The sequence below is a fragment of the Pongo pygmaeus genome, chromosome 4 (assembly GCF_028885625.2).
Source record: "Pongo pygmaeus isolate AG05252 chromosome 4, NHGRI_mPonPyg2-v2.0_pri, whole genome shotgun sequence".
Classification (NCBI taxonomy): Eukaryota; Metazoa; Chordata; class Mammalia; order Primates; family Hominidae; genus Pongo; species Pongo pygmaeus.
The window spans coordinates 42,654,084-42,674,579 of NC_072377.2; the positions used below are offsets into that span (position 1 = coordinate 42,654,084).

Sequence of the window (20,496 nt, forward strand, 5' to 3'; positions counted from 1 at the left end):
TACTTACTAGCCACATGAACTTACTAGCCTCTCTGCCTCAGTTTCCTTGTTGGGAAATGGACAATACCTAACTCAACTCATAAGGATATTTCTAGAATCAGGTGTAATATCAAATAAAAATATATTTCATTTTTCCTAGAAGATACCCATGTATATCTTAGGTACTGATGTATTCATAGTGATGCAAAACATAAAATGTTTATTCTTTTGCATAGCAACAACTATCCATAGAGATTTTTCCACTTTAGAGATTTAATCCCATTAAAGGTTTTTAAATTGATTGGACAATGAGAATGTTTTTGTCTCTCTGAAACTGAGGCTGAAAGTTGATTTCATTCTCTCACTTGTTCCCAGCAAAAGCTCATTCCGTGCTATCACCAGCTAACTGCTGCCAGGCTCTTTTCAGTGCAGATGGACAACATGATGGAATAATTTCTCTTGCTGAAGTCATTTCTACTCTTCATTGCTGAAAGTCTGCTTATTTGTGTGCTCAGCTTCTTGAATAAGTTGGCACATTCAGTGAATCTCCCCTTGTATAGTTCATACTCACTTGTCAGTAAAAGATTTGTTGTGTGCAGGAAGGGAGTGGGGGGACAATAGCTCTTGCCTGCTAAGCAGTCTAAATTATGAGTTGAGCCTTTCATTCATTGCTTTACATGTGGTTGTATGCTTGCTATTAACTAATTGTTGCTGTTAAAAGAAAAAAACTGAAAAGAGGCATCCATATTCTCCTCAGGTCTTAGTCCCTGGGTGAGTGGGTATGTGCATAAACATATCTATACACATGTATATGTAAATACAAATTTATATACGTGTGGTATATGTGCATACTTAGTGTAACTAACGCTATATATAATTCATGCAGCAAATTCAATAAGGACAACAGTAACAAAAAGGCCAGGGAATGTAATTTTCTCCCCTGAAGACTTCAGCTGCCCAAGAAACTTATTTGTCTTTCATATTGTGGAGTAAATAAAGTTTTATTTTAAAGCAACTTTCTCAGATCTTTAAAATTTTTTTTTTTTTTTTTGATACAGGGTCTTGCTCTGTTGCCCAGGCTAGAATGCAGTGGCAAGATCATGACTCACTGCAGCCTGGAACTCCTGAGCTCAAGTGATCCTCCTGCCTCAGCCTCCTGAGTAGCTGGGACTACAGGTGCAGGCCACTGTGTCTGGCTAATTTTTTTTTCATATTTTTGGAGATGGGGTCTGGCTATGTTGCCCAGGCTGGCCTTAAACTCTTGGGGTCAAACAATCCTTCTGTCTCTGCCTCCCAAGTACCTGGGATTACAGGCATGAGCCACTCAGATCCCTTTGTGCTGCACGTATAAAACCAATATTTTAAAACTCAGAGCAATCTTTTTTAATCCTTGGAGTAACCTTATGAAGATAGTAAATAAATAATAAATGCTCTGAGATCTATAATGTCTACTACTTTAAAGATTTATTAAAAATTTGAGTTTTTATTTTCATAATTAGTATTTTATATAGTTATAGTAAATAGTATTTTATAAATGTATAAATATATTAATGTTTTTAAAATTTATTTTGGAGTTTTATGTTGGCTTCAAGATAATGTTAAGTCTTTTAAGGGTCACTTATCAATACAATTTTCAGCTTTTATTTGTTCAAACTCAAGTAATGAAAATTTCTGCTTAAAGGAGAAGGTTTTACTTCCAGCCTCTTCAGGATTAACTTGAAAGAAAATGTCATTAAACTCAAAAAGCTATACATATCACACCACCAAATACCTGCTTTCTGGCACTAATGAATTAGTTTTTTGAATGCATCCACCTTAGTAATGAATTATCTGCCTGTATATACTTCCGTTTTAAAGGATAAATGCTATTTGTTAACTGTGTTTCAGTCACAGATTTTTTACCAAACTTTGCTCCCTGGTATAAAACACAGAATGGGAATTTGCAGTATAATCGTGAAAAAAAATCAATTTGTTTCTTATATTAAGAGCCTATAAGCAAGGTAGAGATGGTTAACTGTGGAAATTGAATGATAACATCCAAGCTGAGAGCCAATTCAAGAATACAATCCCATTCTCAATAGCCACAGAAAGAATACAATACCTAGGAATACAGCTAATCAAGGAGGGGAAAGACCTCTACAACAATAATTATAAAACGTTGCTCCAAGAAATCAGAGATGACACAAAAAAATAGAAAAACATTCCATGCTTATGGGTAGGAAGAATCAATATTGTGAAAATAGCCATACCGCCCAAAGCAATTACAGATTCAGTGTATATCAAACTACCCATGACATTCTCCACAGAGGTAGACAAAAATTATTTAAAAATTCATACTGAACCAAAGAAAAGCTCAAATAGCCAAGGAAATCCAAGGCAGAAAGAACAAAGCTGGAGGCATCATGTTATCTGACTTCAAATCATACTACAAGGCTACAGTAACCAAAACAGCATGTCACTGGCACAAAAACAGACACATAGACAAATGGAACAGATTGGAGAACCCAGAAATAATGCCACACACCTACAACAATCTGATCTTTGATAAAGTTTACAAAAACAAGAAATGGGGAAAGGACTCTCTATTCAATAAATGGGGCTGGGAAGCTAGCTAGCCATATGCAGAAGATTGAAGCTGGACCCCTCCTTGCACCATATAAAAAATTAACTTGCGATAGATTAAAAACTTAAATGTAAAACCTAAAACTATAAAAAACCCTGGAAGATAACCTAGGAAATGGCATTCTCAACATAGGACCTGGCAAAGATTCCATGACAAAGATGTCATGACAAAGATGTCAAAAGCAATTGTGGTAAGCAGTTTGGTAATTTCTCAAAGAACTCAAAGTAGAATTACCATTAGACCCAATAATCCCATTACTGGATATAAACCCAAAGGAATATAAATCGTTTTACCATAAAGACACATGCATATGTATTTTCATTGTGGCACTATAACAGAGACACAATAACAAAGACATGGAACCAAACTAAATGTCCATCAATAGTAGACTGGATAAAGAAAATGTGATAGATATATACCATGGAATACCATGCAGCCATAAAAAGAAATGAGATCATGTCCTTTGCAGCAACATGGATGAAGCTGGAGGCCATTATCCTAAGTGGACTAACACAGGAACAGAAAACCAAATACCATATGTTCTCATTTATAAGTGGAAGCTAAACATTGAGTACATATGGACACAAAGAAGAGACCAACAGACACTGGGGCCTACTTGAGGGTAGAGGGAGGGAAGAGGATGAGGATTAAAAAACTACCTATCAGATACTATGCTTATTACCTGAGTGGCAAAATAATCTGTACACCAAACCCCTCTGACATGCCATTTACCTATATAACAAACCTGCATAGTACCCCTGAACGTAAAAGTTAAAAGAAAAAAAAATGATTAATGAGTATGATACTAGAACAATATTATGATGCAGGGCTATTTTTTGTGTGTTTGCTAGCTGGGCTTGAGATTTGATAAATAAGTCCCATGGTCCTAATCCACTAGTGATGATGTTCTAGCCTTTGAAATTCAAACTACCACTACTCCACTTTGAGAGAGAATGCATGAGAATTGGACCCAGCCTTGGGCTTTAGACACCATGGTTCAAATCTTGGCTCTTATCATTTTTTAGCCACGTGTTGTGGACTCAATGTTTGTGTCTCCCAGCTCCCCAAATTCACAGGTTGAAGCCCTAACCTCCAATGTGGCTGAATTTGAGATTAGGGCCTGTGAGGAGCTGGTAAAAGTTAAATGAAGTCTTAAGGATAGGTCTCCAATCCTATAGAGTTGGTGCTCTTACAAGAAGAGGAAGAGACACCCAAGTTCTCTCTCTTTGCTATATGAGGACATGGTGAGGAGTGGCCATCTGCAAGTTCAGAAGAGAGCCCTCACCAGGAAGTTAAGTGTCTGGCACCTTGATCTTGGACTTCCCAACCTCCAAAACTGTGAGAAATAATTTTTTGTTGTTTAAATCACCCAAACTGTAGTATTTTGTTATGGTAGCCCAAGCCAATTATTATACCATGTAAGCAGGTTACTTAAATTTACTAAATATGTAAGTTACTTAAAATTTCAAATCCTGGTTCTAACTTTACTAGCCATCACTTTTACTAGCTAACACATTACATTTTCTTTAACTTGCCGCATGCTTTTGCTGTGAGTTTTAAATGAAATTGCTTAAGTACTTTGCTTATCATACTGCTGATCCATAGTAGGCACTTAAAGTTAGTTTCCAGGAAGTTTGGAATGGATCTCACTTATGCAAATGGTTGACTTTGACGGTGCTTGTTCCTCTCTGGAAAGGGTTCATCTCCCATTAGAATAGTCCTATGACTGCAGTAATTTTGTATGTTAAACTTACATGTTTATCTGCAGAATGTTAAATCTGCAAACACCATCCATCAACCCAAAAGCAAAAAAGAGTGTTTCCTAGTAGTTAATAGTTGGTAGCTTAATAGGAAATCTAGAAAAAAAAATGTTTAATAATGAAGGCTATATTAATACCAAGTCTCATTTGAGTGCCTGCCAGTAAGGAAATAGTTATCTTTCACTGTTAATCCCAGTTGCCATAATTAGGGCTCTGGTGTGTTTTCTTCAAATGGTCTTCTAGGACCTAATGTAATATCATTTGAGAGGCTCAAAGAGGATCCCATATTCCCAAAGGTATCTTAGAGTCCTCAGCCGCCCAACATCCCACCATTAATCATGCTTTGCAGATAAAAATTGAAGACTCCTTGTCTCTGAATATCTGGGATATGCTTTCATTCCTAGGATGGACACTTTCCTTCTTCATCAATAAGGAAGAAAAAGGGACAGAGGTGATTTATAAGAGCAGTTCTACTGAGTGAAATGTGGGTCCTAGCAAAGGAGGACACAGCTGCCCCTTGTAATACTGGAGGGAAGGAAGGAGGCAGGCTGGCTGTACTTTGCCCTCCTCAACCCTAAACCCTGTCTGTTTACCACAGTGGACCTTTTTTCTGAACTCTGACCTCATTATTTCATTCATTATCCACATAATATTCATCAATGTTCTCCAAGGCTCTTAGAATAAATCTTTAACATTTCCCCAAAAAGTCACAAGGTCTGACACCTGCCTTCCTTTTTCCAGCTTCCTATCATAATCCTCCTTTTTGGCAGTGGCCACACTGATCTTCTTTCAGGTCCCCAAACTCAGCATTTGCTTTCCATTGTGAGCCCCTTACATCATGACTGTCAGCCCGATTGTCATTTCTTTGGGGAGGCCTTCCCTGAACCCTAGAACTGGATCGTATACCCCTATCATGTGTTTTCATAGCACCATGAATGTCTCCTTGGTGGCAGTCCCCAGCAGGAGAATTCTGTGTTTATCTGTATGGCTGTTTCATAAATGTTTGTCTTCCTCCCAATAGTCTGTCAGCACTTTGGCAGCCAGTTGTGTTTTGCTCTTGATTCTACCTCCAGCACAGAATGTCTCTTGGTATTTATGGAAGGGGACATGAAAAAAGAAAAAGTCCACTGCATAAAGATTTAATCCAGCGAGACTGAGGCCTGAACATCTAGCTTTAGGGAAGCCAGCTGCTAGCAGGTCAGACTGGTAGGGACTAGGTGAGGAGAATGGAAAAACACAGGGAATGAGCATCACTTTCTTTAAGATTTTGCCTCTGGCAGACCCCTCCAAGTAACAGATTCCAAAAAGATTGTGAATGTTCTCCCTCTGGTATGGAGTCTCCTGTCCTGTCAGAAACATGGTACCCAGAGGCCAAAGCTGCTGCATAAGCAAGTTATCATGAAACTATTCCAGGACAGGTTTCAGAAGTAGGGTCTTAAAAATGAGTATTAAATCTAATGTTCCCCCAGATACATTTCCAACCCACATATAGACACCGAATTTAACAATGAAAGTGGAAGTTACTCTGTTGAGGATTTATTTGAAATGTTGGTTTTCTTTTGTCCATCTGATACAGGTCATAGCTCTGTTTCTGTCATTAGATTGATTTTCATGTTTCTCAACACAGACTCTCTGTGAGTCAGAGATAAGTTTAATTTTTCAGCATGGCCATAGGAATGATGAAGTCATTCCTCATTAAAATGAAGCTAAGCAAAATTTAATAGTACTTGTTTAAGATTCCTCGTTTACTTCTCTACACAAAAAGAGTTGCAAGGGGAAAACAAAAACTTCCTTAATTCAAATATAGATTTAAACCACTTTGTCATAATATGTAAATGAACTATTGCTTTTTTCACCACAGGTCTGTTTTCAAATAGATAATGAGATTATATAAATAATTACCTTATATAAACATAAGGTTACTCATTATTGAAAGCAATTTTCTTTTTTTGTTTCTGGTTTATTATGGTTTAAGAGTGAGTCTTTGTTTTAGATATTTGAAAACAAAATGTGTGTGTGCATGTGCACGTGTGTGTATGTGTGTGGATATGTATATCTAGGGAGGTCCTCAAATTCAAAAATTATAATACAAGGTTGTAATGTCAGCACTTCCTATTGCATAGTTTTATAATGGGGATATATAGCTATGCATTAAAATGCATTACTGAAATGGAAAATCAGAATGTGTTAAAAATGAATTAGTAATTATATTAAGATCTGAATGGGAACCAGCATACAATGTAACTTAAGCTTCTGAAAAATAAAAAAAAATCCAGAAAATAATTAATGATAAGTTAGTTTCAGTATTACATTGATAAATATTTCAAGAATAAGCTATAAAAAATAAGGAGGTAGATTTATTATTTTAAGGTTCATACTAAAAGATTGTAATATTTACTTAACCTTTCTTTATTTAATTTAGAATAAGATTACTGTCATCTCTCTAAGCATTTATGTAATAGTGTTTTATTTACCTTTCCATTAAATATTACTGAGATAAATAAGGAGTCCTGGTGAATGAAATATAATTTAGTAAGCAGGGTTTTCTTAGGTGAAAACTAATCATGTCCTGCTATAAATGTATATTGAGAGAGAAGCTGAATAGACAAGATCCATGATTTAGTCAATGATATGACTTCAGGGAAAATGTTTTTATGCCTTATTGACCATATCTTTTAATACTTGCATTGAAAATAAAATTACATCCCAAGATTATGAGGGTTGTGAAATTTTATAATTAGATATTTAAGTCCTGAATTGATTAGCAGCAGTATAAACATAGAAATGGATTTTGGGTTAAATCTGAGAACCATTTTTTTGTACTAAAATTTGCATGCAGATGACAATGGGAAAATCAAATGTTTTCCTGGAAAATTTTCAAATGGGACAAATAGTCATCTTCCTGGAAATATGAAATAAAGGGAGTGGTAGTGGTTGGACTATAAACCTCTTTGAAGGCCTTTTAATCTTTAGCTGTAATTCATGTTTTATCATCATTGAATTTTCAAACGGAAAATACCTTAGAAATAATTTAGTGTTACCTTGTTGATATTACCAAAAAAAAAAAAAAAAAGTGCTCAGAGTCACATAACTTGATTAAGTCAGAGCTGGTACTAGATGCTCAGTCTTCTGACTTCTAATTCAGTTTGCTTTCATTATCTACTACCTGCTGCTGACTCAGAGCTCCTCAGCTATCTGCAAGTGGATGTGTTTACTGAGCATTTATGATGTACATGTACTGCTCTCAATGCGGAGGATGCAATGGTGAATGGGAGCTTACTTTCTGACTCAAAAATTAGTTTTCTCTCTTTGTGTTCTAAATGAAAGTGTCCTTTTGCTTTATCTGAGCAGAAATTTGTAAGTTTGTTTATTTTACTTTTGAAATTTTAGAGAATTGGCAGTGGGGTCATGCTATCAGAAACACATACATGCAATGCATGGATGCACTGTGTGAATGAGCTCTCTCGAAGGTGGTAGATTATGGGAAAGAAGGAAGCTCAGAAAGAGAGTGGACCAAGTCAAGAGGAAAGAGAGAAGAAACAGGCAAGTGTGGAGCAGAGGAAAAGTAGGAGGGTCATGAATCCATTCTGCAGGTGTGTGCTGAGTGACTGGAAGAAGGAAAAGAACCAAGGAAGTCTCCGCCATGTTATCTTAGTTTTGTTAAGGGTATAAAGAGATTGAAGAGGGTTTAACTAGGCCATCCTTAACCCTAGGTCATCCCTAGAGTCCCTGGCAGAACTAATAATCTAAATTATGAATGGCTGTGTGTGCACACACACAGGATGCACTTAGTAATGTCTATCATTATGAGTATCTTCTGTCTTCTCCACTACAAAGAAAGGAAAGGAATGTAACTCTCTTTCCAGATTAGAAGTAACGGGGGCATAGTAACACAAATGGATGAATTAAACTGTTTGAAATGGTGCACTGGAATATATTTATTTTGGGGCAAATCATGAAGAAATGAAAAAGGAAGAGATTCTCTTTTGAGAAAAAGTTTGTTTCCTATTGTCAATTGAGCAACTCTGTGAACATTCTAAAGATAAAGAATGATTATTCTGTAAAGTGCTGGTATTTCTGGTGCTGTGTGACAAAGTCCGGTTCCTTTTGTCTAAGTTACTTATAATAATCTTTAATGAAAAGCAGAGGGGTCCCATGGTTTGGAACGAGTATCTGAGTCAAGAGTTGACAAGTAGAATAGCTGGGCCCAGAGGCTGCTGTCGAGTTGACAAAGCCAGAACAGTACATTTGGACAGAAAGAATTTGATTTTCTTATACTGAATGTGATGATCTTGAAGAACAGATTTTTTTTTGCATGAAAATAAATCTTTATTTTCAGTTATTACCCACCAGTAAGAGAAAGTTAGGTTAAGGGTATAAGGGGATTGAAGAGATTTCTACTTTTGCCAGGTCCTTATTTTGAATAGCCTTCCACTCATCCAAAGTCATCTCTTTTGGACCCTCCTCTTTTACCTCTTCAACTTCATTCTCCTTATTTTCAGTGTCTGCCACTGGATGATGTTCTTCACCTTCAGGTGTTTCCTCAGTCACATTTGATTGATCCAAGTGACTGCAATTATATTTGTTTCTGAATGTATTTGGGGGACTCTGTTAATACATCTTTGACAATTCCCCAGTTGTGAGATCTGCTACCTCCACGTTACAGGTCCTCGTGCTTCAGGCCACTGTAATGTGAAAAAAAAGATCTATCACTTCCACTATACCTATCAAATTCACGTTTGCCACGAGAATCAAATCCATCTCCTTGGCCCATTTCACATCCACTGACCTCTCGACCTCTTCCAAGACCACCATGACCTCGAATAGGTCGGTCAATAATCTGTCTATCAACTGAAAATTCACCTCCTTCCCCTTTTCATCAAGTGGCTTTTCAAGTCTTCGTTCACAAGGTGGTCTCCTTTCTGGTCTTCTATCAGTTATTTTCCCTTCATCCTGAAGTTGTTGAGCAGGTCTTCTTCCAACTCGTCTTATTCCTTCTTCTTTTTTTGTTTTTTCTTTTTCCTCTAGGCAAGCTTTATTCTTTGATTCCTCTATCCAGGAAGGGGGCTGTTGGTTGCATCTTCCCCAAATGGAATGCAATGGGAATTGGGAGCTTGAGTTGTGTGGAGGAGGAGTTATCAATCTTAACAAATGACTATAGCTGGTGTGTGGTGTCCATCAATCCTTGAGGGCTTGGCCATGCAGACTAGGGAATGGTCAGAACAGACTCATCAGAGGTCTCCAGAGCTTTGCAATATCAAGGTTCAGGGGGTATAGATAGTAAGGAAAAAGGCCATTTCCTGTTTCTATCCATTTTTGGTATAGTAGACAGTTAAGGCTTTTTCTTTTGACTAGCTTTTAAAAAATTACTTAGGAAATGGAAAGCTTATAAACATTCATAAGTGAATTGTTGAATTGCTAGCCCAAGTGGTTTCCTTACCTAGTCACCACTTAACCAGAAACACTAGAATACACGGTTCAACCAGAATTCAACCAGGCAGTTAACCTGCCTATTGCTCAAGCAATCATCAGAGTTTTTAAAAACAAAATTAAGCAAAAAAGACCTTTCCCCAAATACAATCACTACTTTGTATGACCCGTTCCTAAGAAAGCCACATTCCATTTCAGAAAACATGACCACTTAAGGTACAGTTAAAACAAAGTCCTTGCCTTCAGGTGCTTACTTTCTGTTTTCTTTAAATTAACTTCTGAAATGTTTATCTTGTGTTTTGTGCTGCATTCCTGAAAACTGTAACTTTTAAGGACATAGGCCTCATCTTTATAAAGGAAGAAGAAAACAGCAAAGAGGTGTCTCATTTGGGAGGCAGAAGGTTATGACCAATGCTGGAAGTCTTCCTCTTCCTTACTTGTTATTCAACAAGATGGGTTTTGTGGTGTCGCGTGAGGTGTGAGTTGGAAATGAAAGCTGCACCACACTTCTTATATTCACAGGGCTTCTCCCCAGTGTGGGTTCTCTGGTGCACAGTGAGGCTCAACCTCTGTCTGAAGGCCTTCCCACACTCATTACACGTGTAAGGTTTATCTCCATTATGGATTCTCTGATGAATAAGTAGGTATGAGCTACATGTGAAGGCCTTCCCACATTCATTACACACAAAAGGAAGATCTCCACTGTGAATTCTCTGGTGGACAAAAAGGCAAGAGAGCTGACTGAAGGCTTTCCCACATTCACTGCAGTCATAAGGTTTCTCTGCAGTGTGAATTATCTGGTACATAATAAGGTGTGAACAACAACTAAAGGTTTTCCCACACTCTTTACACTCATATGGCTTCTCACCAGTATGGCTTCGCTGATGTACAATAAGATTTGCAATCTGGGTAAAGGCTTTGCCAGAATCGTTACAGGCAGAGGGCTTCTCCCCAGTGTGGTTCCTCTGGTGGACAGTATGATTTGAGCTCCCAGTAAATGTTTTCTGACACTCATTACATTTATAACATTTTTCTGTAATGTGGACTTTCTGGTGCTGAGCAAGTTGTGAGCTATAACTAAAGGCTTTCTCACATTTACTGCACCTAAAGGTTTTTTCTAAGGAGAGGTTTTTTTGATGTACAGTCAGATTTGAACTCTGAGTGAAGGCTTTCCCACATTTTGAGCAAACATAAGGTTTCTGTCCAGTGTGGATTCTCTGATACACATCAAGGTTTGCACTCTGAATGAAGGCCTTCCCACACTCATGACATTCAAAAGGTTTCTCCCCAGTGTGGATTCTCTGATGCACAGCGACGTTTGCACTCTGACTAAATCCTTTCCCACACACACTACAATGTAAAAGACTTTCGCCCAAGCTGGGTTTTTGGATTTTTAACAGTGTCAGAATTAAGGCTGTATTTTCCCACAGATTTCTTACATTTCTGGTCTTCCTCTTCTTTGAAGCTTTCAGGTAAGTGACAGTCATTCACTATCACTTATCTGAAATCTTTCCTTTCCCTCCTTATTCTCTGCCTCTTTAACATGTTTTCTTTTTCACAAGCTTCTCTTAACTCAGGTCCTTAAGGATCAGCTTTCTGGATTCTTCCTAATATGATGAGGGGGTTTTCAGCTTCCTCACATATCTCTGTTTTTGGAACCACTAACTGAAGGTTCTTGGTTTCAGCACCTTTTCTTCCTCTTCTGATCCATCAAGGCCTCTCTGACGAAACTCCCCTGGGGCCCAGACTTTGATGTTCTCAGAGTGCACTTGTTGGCTGGGTGCCTGACCTGGGAAGTTTTCTTCTTCCTCCTCCTCCTTTTTCACCTTCACTGGGCCGCATGGGCCTTAGGACCATGGCTTCTCTCAATTCTGCAGTCATCTTCTCTGCTCAGCAGGGGAACGCCTATAGCTGGGAGCTGCCCAGCAGAGGTCAAACCCCATCTAAGCTTTATGTTTCAAAAGCTTCTTCTTGAGTTTCTTCCCAGGGCCAAGATGAGTATTGCCTACGTGCACAGCTGAGAGGCCCGACCAGAGTTCACTGGCTCTGCAGCAGGAGGCTGGCGGACCGGGACCTCAGCTCCTACTGGCACGAGAACAATGACCCTTATTCCTTCTTTCTTAAGCGCCACAGACGGCTGCGTCTTCTCTTTCCTGTCAGCCACGCCAACGCTGGGGGGCAGCCGGTTCTTGCTGTCTTTCTGGGACTCCTTGCGCAGCTAGCTATTTGCCTGCCACCTTGGAGTTGGTTTGGGCCGCAGCCTGAGCTGCCGCTCTTGGCCCCAGGGACGCCGCCCCCGCCAGCTTCTTTTTTCTTGTTCTCCGCTGTCTTCAGCACCTCGAAGGGGTCCGATTCGTTGTCAAATAACTGGTCGAATCGGTTGGTGACCACGCAGCTGAAGCCTTCCTGTAACTGCCCAGGCATGATGGTTGCTCGGCCGCACATTCCTCCACGGATGGCAGCGGGCTCCGCCGAGCCAAGAGCGCGTGCTTCAGCTCTTTCCACAAATCGAAGAACAAATTTTTTGAAATCTGCCTGTAAATGTCAGGCAAGGTAAATTTCAAAATGAATTTTTAAAGTCTCTAAAATGGAGTTATGTTTAATTATGACTTTGTGACAAATTAAAAGATAGTTCTAGGTAATGTTATTCTAGAAAGAAGCTTCTCTTGTTCTGGGAAAGAGACAGTTTGGAAACTTGAGGCAAGACCCTTATTGTCTTTTATTATTTACTGCTAACAAACTGCATTCTCTCACTGTTCACTGGAATAGATGGGTCCAGGGAACTTAGGAAAGCCTAATGGGAAGTGAGAAAAGTAAATTATTTCTTATATTTTTATATGTACAAATAGTTGATAAAGGAGGAAGTGTAGTGGTGTGGTGGATCATGCATATTGGGATAGAAGAGATAGTATAATTATTAAAAATTATAGATAAGGAGATCTAGGCTTCACATTTTCACTTCTGGAATATTCCACTTTGACAGACAGTCTATTGTCTGCCTCAGCCTATCCTGGAGATGTCCTGGTGGTGGGAGAGAACCTGCTTTCTCCTTGCTGTGCTCCTACAGTTTGTCTCTGCCAGTCATGTCCAAGCCCCTTGTCTTAGTGCCTCACAAGACTTCTTCCTCTGACCAGGATTCAGGCACCTTCTCAGAACCTTCATTCCCCTGACAGCAGGACCAGCCAGTCTCCCAGACCCGGGGTAGTGCAAAAAGGAGAGCAGACTCCTCAGACCCAGAGTCCCAGGACACTTGGCCTCAATTCCTGTGACATCTATATCACCCAGACAACTGGTAAATGGAGGTGCTGGTGCCAGAACAAAAGCATAAGCTGTGTTTCTCAAGCTTGGACTTTACCTGGGCTGTTGCTTTATTTTCTAGCTGTTTACTGATTTTTAGAAGCATAAAGGTTTCTTTCTGTGAAGTTCCTAGGGACACACGGAGTGGGGACAGGTATTCCTTTTGTCTTTCAGAAAGGCATGTCAAGAGTTAGTCTCACAGTAATTTAAGTCTCACCTAAATGGGGTAAGAGTGGGGAGAAATATGTAAGTGTGTATATTTGTGTGTGTATATAAACAATATATATACTACCAACATAATTAATAATAATGTGTGTATAATATGTAAATAACATATTATATATCAATAATAAAATATTATATTATTAATATATTATGTATGTTATTATATTAATATATTATATATTGTCATAATATATATCATTATATATTATATACTATTTATTATATAATATATAATATATTATATATTATATATTTATATATCATTATATAATATATTACGTGTATTAATGTATAATATATTATCTATATAGTAAATATATGGGGGTGTGTATTTGTGTATACACACACGCACATATATATCCTGCATTGTTTGCTTAGAAGCATGCCTTGCAATTATTATCTGCTTTTTCTTCCTTCCCTTCATCTAATACACCAGAAGAATATTTGTTAGCCAAAGGTGAGAATCCAAATTAATATTTGTATTCCCAATAGATTTCCCCCAGAATCTTGGGGTATCATTTCATCAATAACAGTTATGCAGATGTTCTATTGCTGTGTCCAATGCTTGCTTCGTTCATATGAAATTAGACTTTTGGCCATTCAAAAAGCAATCAGTGCCTTCTTGTTGATTAGCACTAATCACCACAAGATCCTTCCAATAGTAAATTTTCCAGAGCAAAATTCTAAACTTACAGATTAGTTTGCCGCAGCCCCTAGCTCTACACTGTAAGGATCTTGCTTTTCCATAAGGTCCGTTTTTAAACGGAAATGTTCCCCGGGCTCTATGCAGTGCTCAGGTGTTTCTTACTCAGCTGAAGGACTAATGAATTTAGTTTGAATCTAAATTTGGAGTAAAAAATGCCACTCAGGAGAGCTGCTTCTGTGACTACATTGTCTTCCAACCTGCTTTTCCTTTTTTCCTTATTACTCCACGTCCTTGAGGAGTTTATTCCTTTATAGCTTTTGTGATCTGGCTGTAATTATTTTGAAAAAAATTTTCATTATACTGGACATTTTGGATTAAGTCCTCCAAATTTTCTTATTTGTGAGAGTACAAGTCACTATTTACACTGTGGTAAACTGCATGCAAACATCTGAGTACCTTTCTGTTCCTATCTTCAGCTGGGCCAGCACTAAGCTGGAATAGCCTGTACTTAGATGTTTTTCTGAGGAAGTATGTTTTCCTTTTCCCTCAGATTCCTGGTGCCTGGTATAGCACTTTTTTGATTTGCTCTTATTCTGGCAATAGGTCAACTGGCTTTCATGGTCCTTAACATTTCAGGTAAATAATTCCAACAGTTGTGACTAGAAGGAATCCAAATCAACTCAAGGCATCCACTCTATGTTCAAAATGCCATGTTTTGAGTGATTTGTCCTTTGGTTAGTAACTTTAAAAAATATGAGGACTGGAAGGAGAAGCTACTATTTGAGGAACTAATGGAAAATCAAGCAATTTTTGATATACTAAGATATTCACTTATGATGCAAGGAGTGTGACCATTGACCTTCCTACTTACCTAAACATTATGCTCTCAGAGCATGTGGATAGGTAGCATAGCCTAGTGGTTAACACACATAGAAAAGTTGGACTGCCTAGTTCGAATCCCAGCTTCATCACTTGCTAGCTATATAATCTTTATCAAATTAGTTAACTTTCCTGTGCCTCAGTCTGGTTTTCCTGAGGATTAAATGATTTTATATTTGTTAAGTGCCTAGAACTGTAGCTGGTCTGCAACAAGTACTATACGTCTTTGTTTAAATAATAAATAAAACGACAGTATTGTTCAGATGGAGAAACATGTGTCTTAGGCAGCTTAGGAGTTTTTCTAAAGTAACAGAATCATTTAATGGCAGAAACAACAATATTATCACTGCCCAGAACCCTAATGGAGAACTATAGCTCTTAAGGGTGATGTGGGGAGAAATACACTGATGAAAAACAACCAACATTATTAAAGACAGGATGGGAGAGAGTGGGAACTCGTCATTCATTTATCTAATGGCTTAGTCAGCAAGTAACTAATGCCTACTTTGGGCCTGGACACTATACCAACGTTGTGCAGAAAGTGATTAAAATGCAAAAGAACATTCACTTAGGCTGGGATAAACAAGAAGTCTTTTGCAAAATCTGATGATGAGCTTGTTGATGTTGAGTTGACAAACTATGGAGCAGGTCAGTGGAGGGGGGGGTTATCATAAAATTCCATCCCTTAAACATCTACAGGGAGATAATTATTTTAAGATGCTTTACTTCTGGAGATGTATGCTTTACTTCTACTTAGAGAATCTGGCTTATGTTCTCATGTTCTGGTTTTATATGTAATTGGTCATGAGCTTAATTTGAACCAAGCATTTGGCACAGTTGCCCCCAGAAGTTAACTCATTTGTGGATTGTATAAATGCTATTGCACAAAAAAGAAGTATATATATACAACTAGTCATAGTAGACCACATCTTGGTTAATGGCTTCGAGTCTAGATGAAATGTTTTAAGAGGGATATTGACAAATTAGAGAACATTAGAAGCATTTGCCAGAATACTGACAGGGCAAGAAATTATACCAAATAGTAGAAAGAGAATTAGATGCCTAAGTGGAACATGGTATATAGCCCATAAGAATTTGAAGGATTGTCATTGGTAGAATAAGATGTTATTCTTGGCTGCTTCCAGCTGAGGAGTGGTGGATGGGTGACTAAGGCCTATAAGAGAGCAAATATAAGGAAGAGTTTCTAAATATTAAAATCAATTTCCAAAGAAACAGCCTGGCCTCTAAAGGAAAGAGCTTCTTGTGATTAGATGTGTTTAGGTGGGGCCAGCTGAACAAGGTCCTGAGCTCTAGGGATTAGACTCCTTCTGCTGGATAGGAGGTACAACCAGGTCATCTCAGCGGTTCCTTGTGTTCCAAGATTCTGTTACTCTGTGATTTCATGAGTTGGATGTCACCTGCCTTAGGTTGGTTACTCTAAATAATGTTAAAAGTCAGTGTATGCCTTAAGATTGGGTGAATTGCTATGACAGAATGATTTTTACCAGAGAAACAGTTGAGTCTAAGAATGAAACTACTGCTTCTAAGTGAAAGAGGTATGAATAACCTAAAGATAATATTTTTCTCTGTAGACAGAAAGAATTTGTATTATAGGTCTGTGTTGGGTGTATAGCAGGGCATCACCAGAATTCACCCTAACTGGGTGAATTCATGGCAGTGATCAGTAGAATATGTAGTTTAACAATGAGGCCTTATCATTTCTAAGTAGTTTCTTTTTTTTTCTTTTTTTTCTTTTTGAGACAGAGTCTCACCCTGTCACCCAGAGCTTTGCCCTGGAACTCTTGGAGTGCAATGGCACGATCTCAGGTCCCTGCAACCTCTGCCTCCCAGGTTCAAACAATTCTCTTGACTCAGCCTCCCGATTTCTAAGTGGAGAGTTATGAATGGCCCAAAGATAATATTTTTCTCTATAGATAGAAATAATTTGTATGCTAGGCATGTGTTGGATATATAGCAGGACATTACCAGAATTCAGCCTAACTCGGTGAATTCATGGCAGTGAACACTGCAATATGTGGTTTAATAGTGAGGCCTTATTCTTAAGGCAAAGCTCAGAAAAGCTGATAAGCAAATTAGAAAGGTCTATTGAAAAGTGTCTGTCGGCTGGGCGCGGTGGCTCACGCCTGTAATCCCAGCACTTTGGGAGGCTGAGGCGGGTGGATCACGAGGTCAAGAGATTGAGACCATCCTGGCCAACATGGTGAAACCTCGTCTCTACTAAAAATACAAAAATTAGCTGGGCATGGTGGCATGCACCTGTAGTCCCAGCTACTCGGGAGGCTGAGGCAGGAGAATCGCTTGAACCAGGGAGGCAGAGGTTGCAATGAGCTGAGATTGTGCCACTGCACTCCAGCCTGGTGACAGAGCAAGACTTTGTCTCAAAAAAAAAAAAAAAAAAGAAAAGTGTCTGTCTGGCTAGGCGTGGTGGTTCATGCCTGTAATCCTAGCACTTTGGGAGGCCAAGGTGGGTGGATCACTTGAGGTCAGGAGTTCAAAACCAGCTTGGCCAACATGGCGAAACCTTATCTCTACTAAAAACACAAAAAATTATCAGGGTGTGGTGGTGCACACCTGTAATCCCAGCTACTTGGGAGGCTGAGGTAGAAGAATCGCTTGAACCCAGGAGGCAGAGGTAGTAGTGAGCCAAGATTTTGCCACAGCACTCCAGCCTGGGCAACAGAACAAGACTCAGTCTCTGAAAGAAAGAAAGAAAGAGAAAGAGAGAGAGAGAGAGAAAGAAAAGAAAGAAAGAAAGAGAGAAAGAAGGAAAGAAAGAAAAGTGTCTGTCTGCCAACCTGCTTCCACGAAGGCCCCTCTTCTGATTGTAGAAGTGCCTGGTTTAGGATGGCAGTGTGCTCTACCTGCTGTCTGGTGAGTAGTCAGGATTGGACTTCTATAAGACAACCTCTATGAGAGGCTTGCAAATACCTTCAGAATCAGGCAGAGGTCTTTGGCCAGTTATTTCTGAATGAAGCATATCTGCGTGTCTGTCTGACCTAAGCCTGGGAACCACGATGGAAGATACTGTTTGAACAACAACAACAACAACAAAAAGGCAGGGAACTTAAGAGAGAAATGGATTTTAGTCACTAAGAACACGAAGAGGAACATTTTGATAATATGTACTCTATACGAACAGAATGCTTATACAAGACAATCAAAGAGGAATGGGTAGTTTTCTAAAGAGTAAAACCTGTATTTTTAGGAACATATATTTGTTTACAATATATTTTTTCTTTTTTCACCCTTGATTTTTAACTATTTAATAATTTTCTACAACATTTTTTTCTTTTTTTTTTGCCCTTGTTTTTTTTTTTTTTTTTTTTTTTTTTAGACAGAGTCTTGCTCTGTTGCCCAGGCTGGAGTGCAATGGTGCTATCCTGGCTCATTGCAACTTCTGCCTCCTGGGTTTAAGTGATTCTCCTGCCTCAGCCTCCTGAGTAGCTTGGATTATAGGCACCCACCACCACACCTGGCTAATTTTTGTATTTGTAGTAGACACGGGGTTTCACCGTGTTGGCCAGGCTGGTCTGGAACTCCTGACCTCAAGGCCCACCTCAGCCTCCCAAAGTGCTGGGATTACACGCATGAGCCACCGCGCCTGGGCTGCCCTTGATTTTTAACTATTCCTCCTGTGAAAATTTAAGTCTTTCTGTGGGTTAAAGGTAACTGGTAAAGAGCACTGGATTTATGCTTGGGCTGGAATTTCCCTCTAGGTTTGGATGTAATGAAGGCAATGGAGATTTGGGTTTATAACAGAGGCAGATTTGTGAAACTATAGAAGTTGAAGCCTCAGGGTCCCTCACTTGCAGAGACCCCTTCCAAGGTCCTGGAAGGAACCCTGCTAATGTGTTATTATGGTCATTTTTTTTAATAAAAATTGCAAAACATAATGTGTTTCAGCCATGACTTGTCTTCTTCCAATTTAACTTTCCCTCCTTTCTCCTTCCCTTTCTAGTTGGGTGGCATTAAAGTGGTCATGCGCATTTTGTATTTGTAATTATGTATTTTTTTTTGTTGTTAAAAAGGACCCCCCACCAAATTGTATAAGTTTCGGGCCCTAAAAACATGGATCTTCCACTGGGTGTAGGAATGGAATGAGTAACAATTTGGAAATTGCCTGTGTAGCAGAATCAGCCAAAAGTCAGAGTCAGCAGTCAAAATGTTGTGATGGGGTGAGTGACAGTAAATTGGAATCCATAATCCCAAAAGCATTTGACAGTGGGAAAATGGGGCTTTTTTTCCCCCCTCTTTAGGGTTCATTTTAAAGAAGAATTCCATGCAAAGGATATCATGAATTGAGAAATATACATCAGATTAAATTTTTTTTTTTTTTTTCTTTTTTTTTTTTGAGACGGAGTCTTACTCTGTCGCCCAAGCTGGAGTGCAGTGGCGCGATCTCCGCTCACTGCAAGCTCCGCCTCTGGGGCTCACGCCATTCTCCTGCCTCAGCCTCCCCAGTAGCTGGGACTACAGGCACCAACCACCATGCCCGGCTAATTTTTTGTACTTTTAATAGAGACACGGTTTCACCGTGTTAGCCAGGATGGTCTGATCTCCTGACCTCGTGATTTGCCCGCCTCAGCCTCCCAAAGTGCTGGGATTACAGGCGTGAGCCACCACGCCCGACTTTTTGTTGTTGTTGTTGTTGTTGTTTCTGTTTTTTTGAGATGGAACCCTGCTCTGTCGACCAGGCTGGAGTGCAGTGGCACAATCTCGGCTCACTGCAACCTCCACTCCCGGGTTCAAGTGATTACCCTGCCTCAGCCTCCCGAGTAGCTGGGATTACAGGCACGCACCACCATGCCCGGCTAAATTTTTTGTTTTCTAGTAGAGACAGGGTTTCACCATTTTGGCCAGGATTATCTCCATCTCCTGACCTCGTGATCTGCCTGCCTTGGCCTTCCAAAGTGCTGGGATTACAGACGTGAGCCACTGCACCTGGCCTAAATTCTTTATAAAAATAGCAAATTCTTAAAAATAATGCAAATTGGTGATGAATTATGAAAATCATGATGAGAAACTCCTGAATGAAGAGAGAAATTGTTCGAAAACGATTCTCCTTTTCCTCTACTACTTTATGTAATTATAAAGCCTTTTTCTAAAGTTCCTTTCTGACACAGAAATACTGGCCAACAGAAATTCAAAGGAAAGTTGAGACTTTTGAAGTTCAGGCAATTTATATGGTGTTTCAGGTGTTACTACCTCTAATAGTCTATCAATAAAACCCCGATAGGGGATGGTCTCTCTTTTTTGCCTTCTACTCCATCTCTTCTCACACACACTTGTGATTCTTTTTCTTTTTTTTTTTTTTAATTTTATTATTATTATACTTTAAGTTTTAGGGTACATGTGCACAATGTGCAGGTTTGTTACATATGTATACATGTGCCATGTTGGTGTGCTGCACCCATTAACTCGTCATTTAGCATTAGGTATATCTCCTAATGCTATCCCTCCCCCCTCCTCCCACCCCACAACGGTCCCCAGTGTGTGATGTTCCCCTTCCTGTGTCCATGTGTTCTCATTGTTCAATTCCCACCTATGAGTGAGAACATGCAGTGTTTGGTTTTTTGTCCTTGCGATAGTTTGCTGAGAATGATGGTTTCCAGTTTCATCCATGTCTCTACAAAGGA

General features: G+C 39.1%; 1 protein-coding gene and 1 pseudogene across 2 annotated transcripts in view; one reads left to right on the forward strand and one right to left on the reverse strand.

The window, feature by feature from the left end:
* Positions 1 to 20,496, forward strand: part of GHR (growth hormone receptor) — a 299,099-nt gene that overhangs the window by 34,956 nt on the left and 243,647 nt on the right. The window lies entirely within an intron of this gene.
* On the reverse strand, positions 8,731 to 12,216 carry LOC129036158 (SERPINE1 mRNA-binding protein 1-like; annotated as a pseudogene).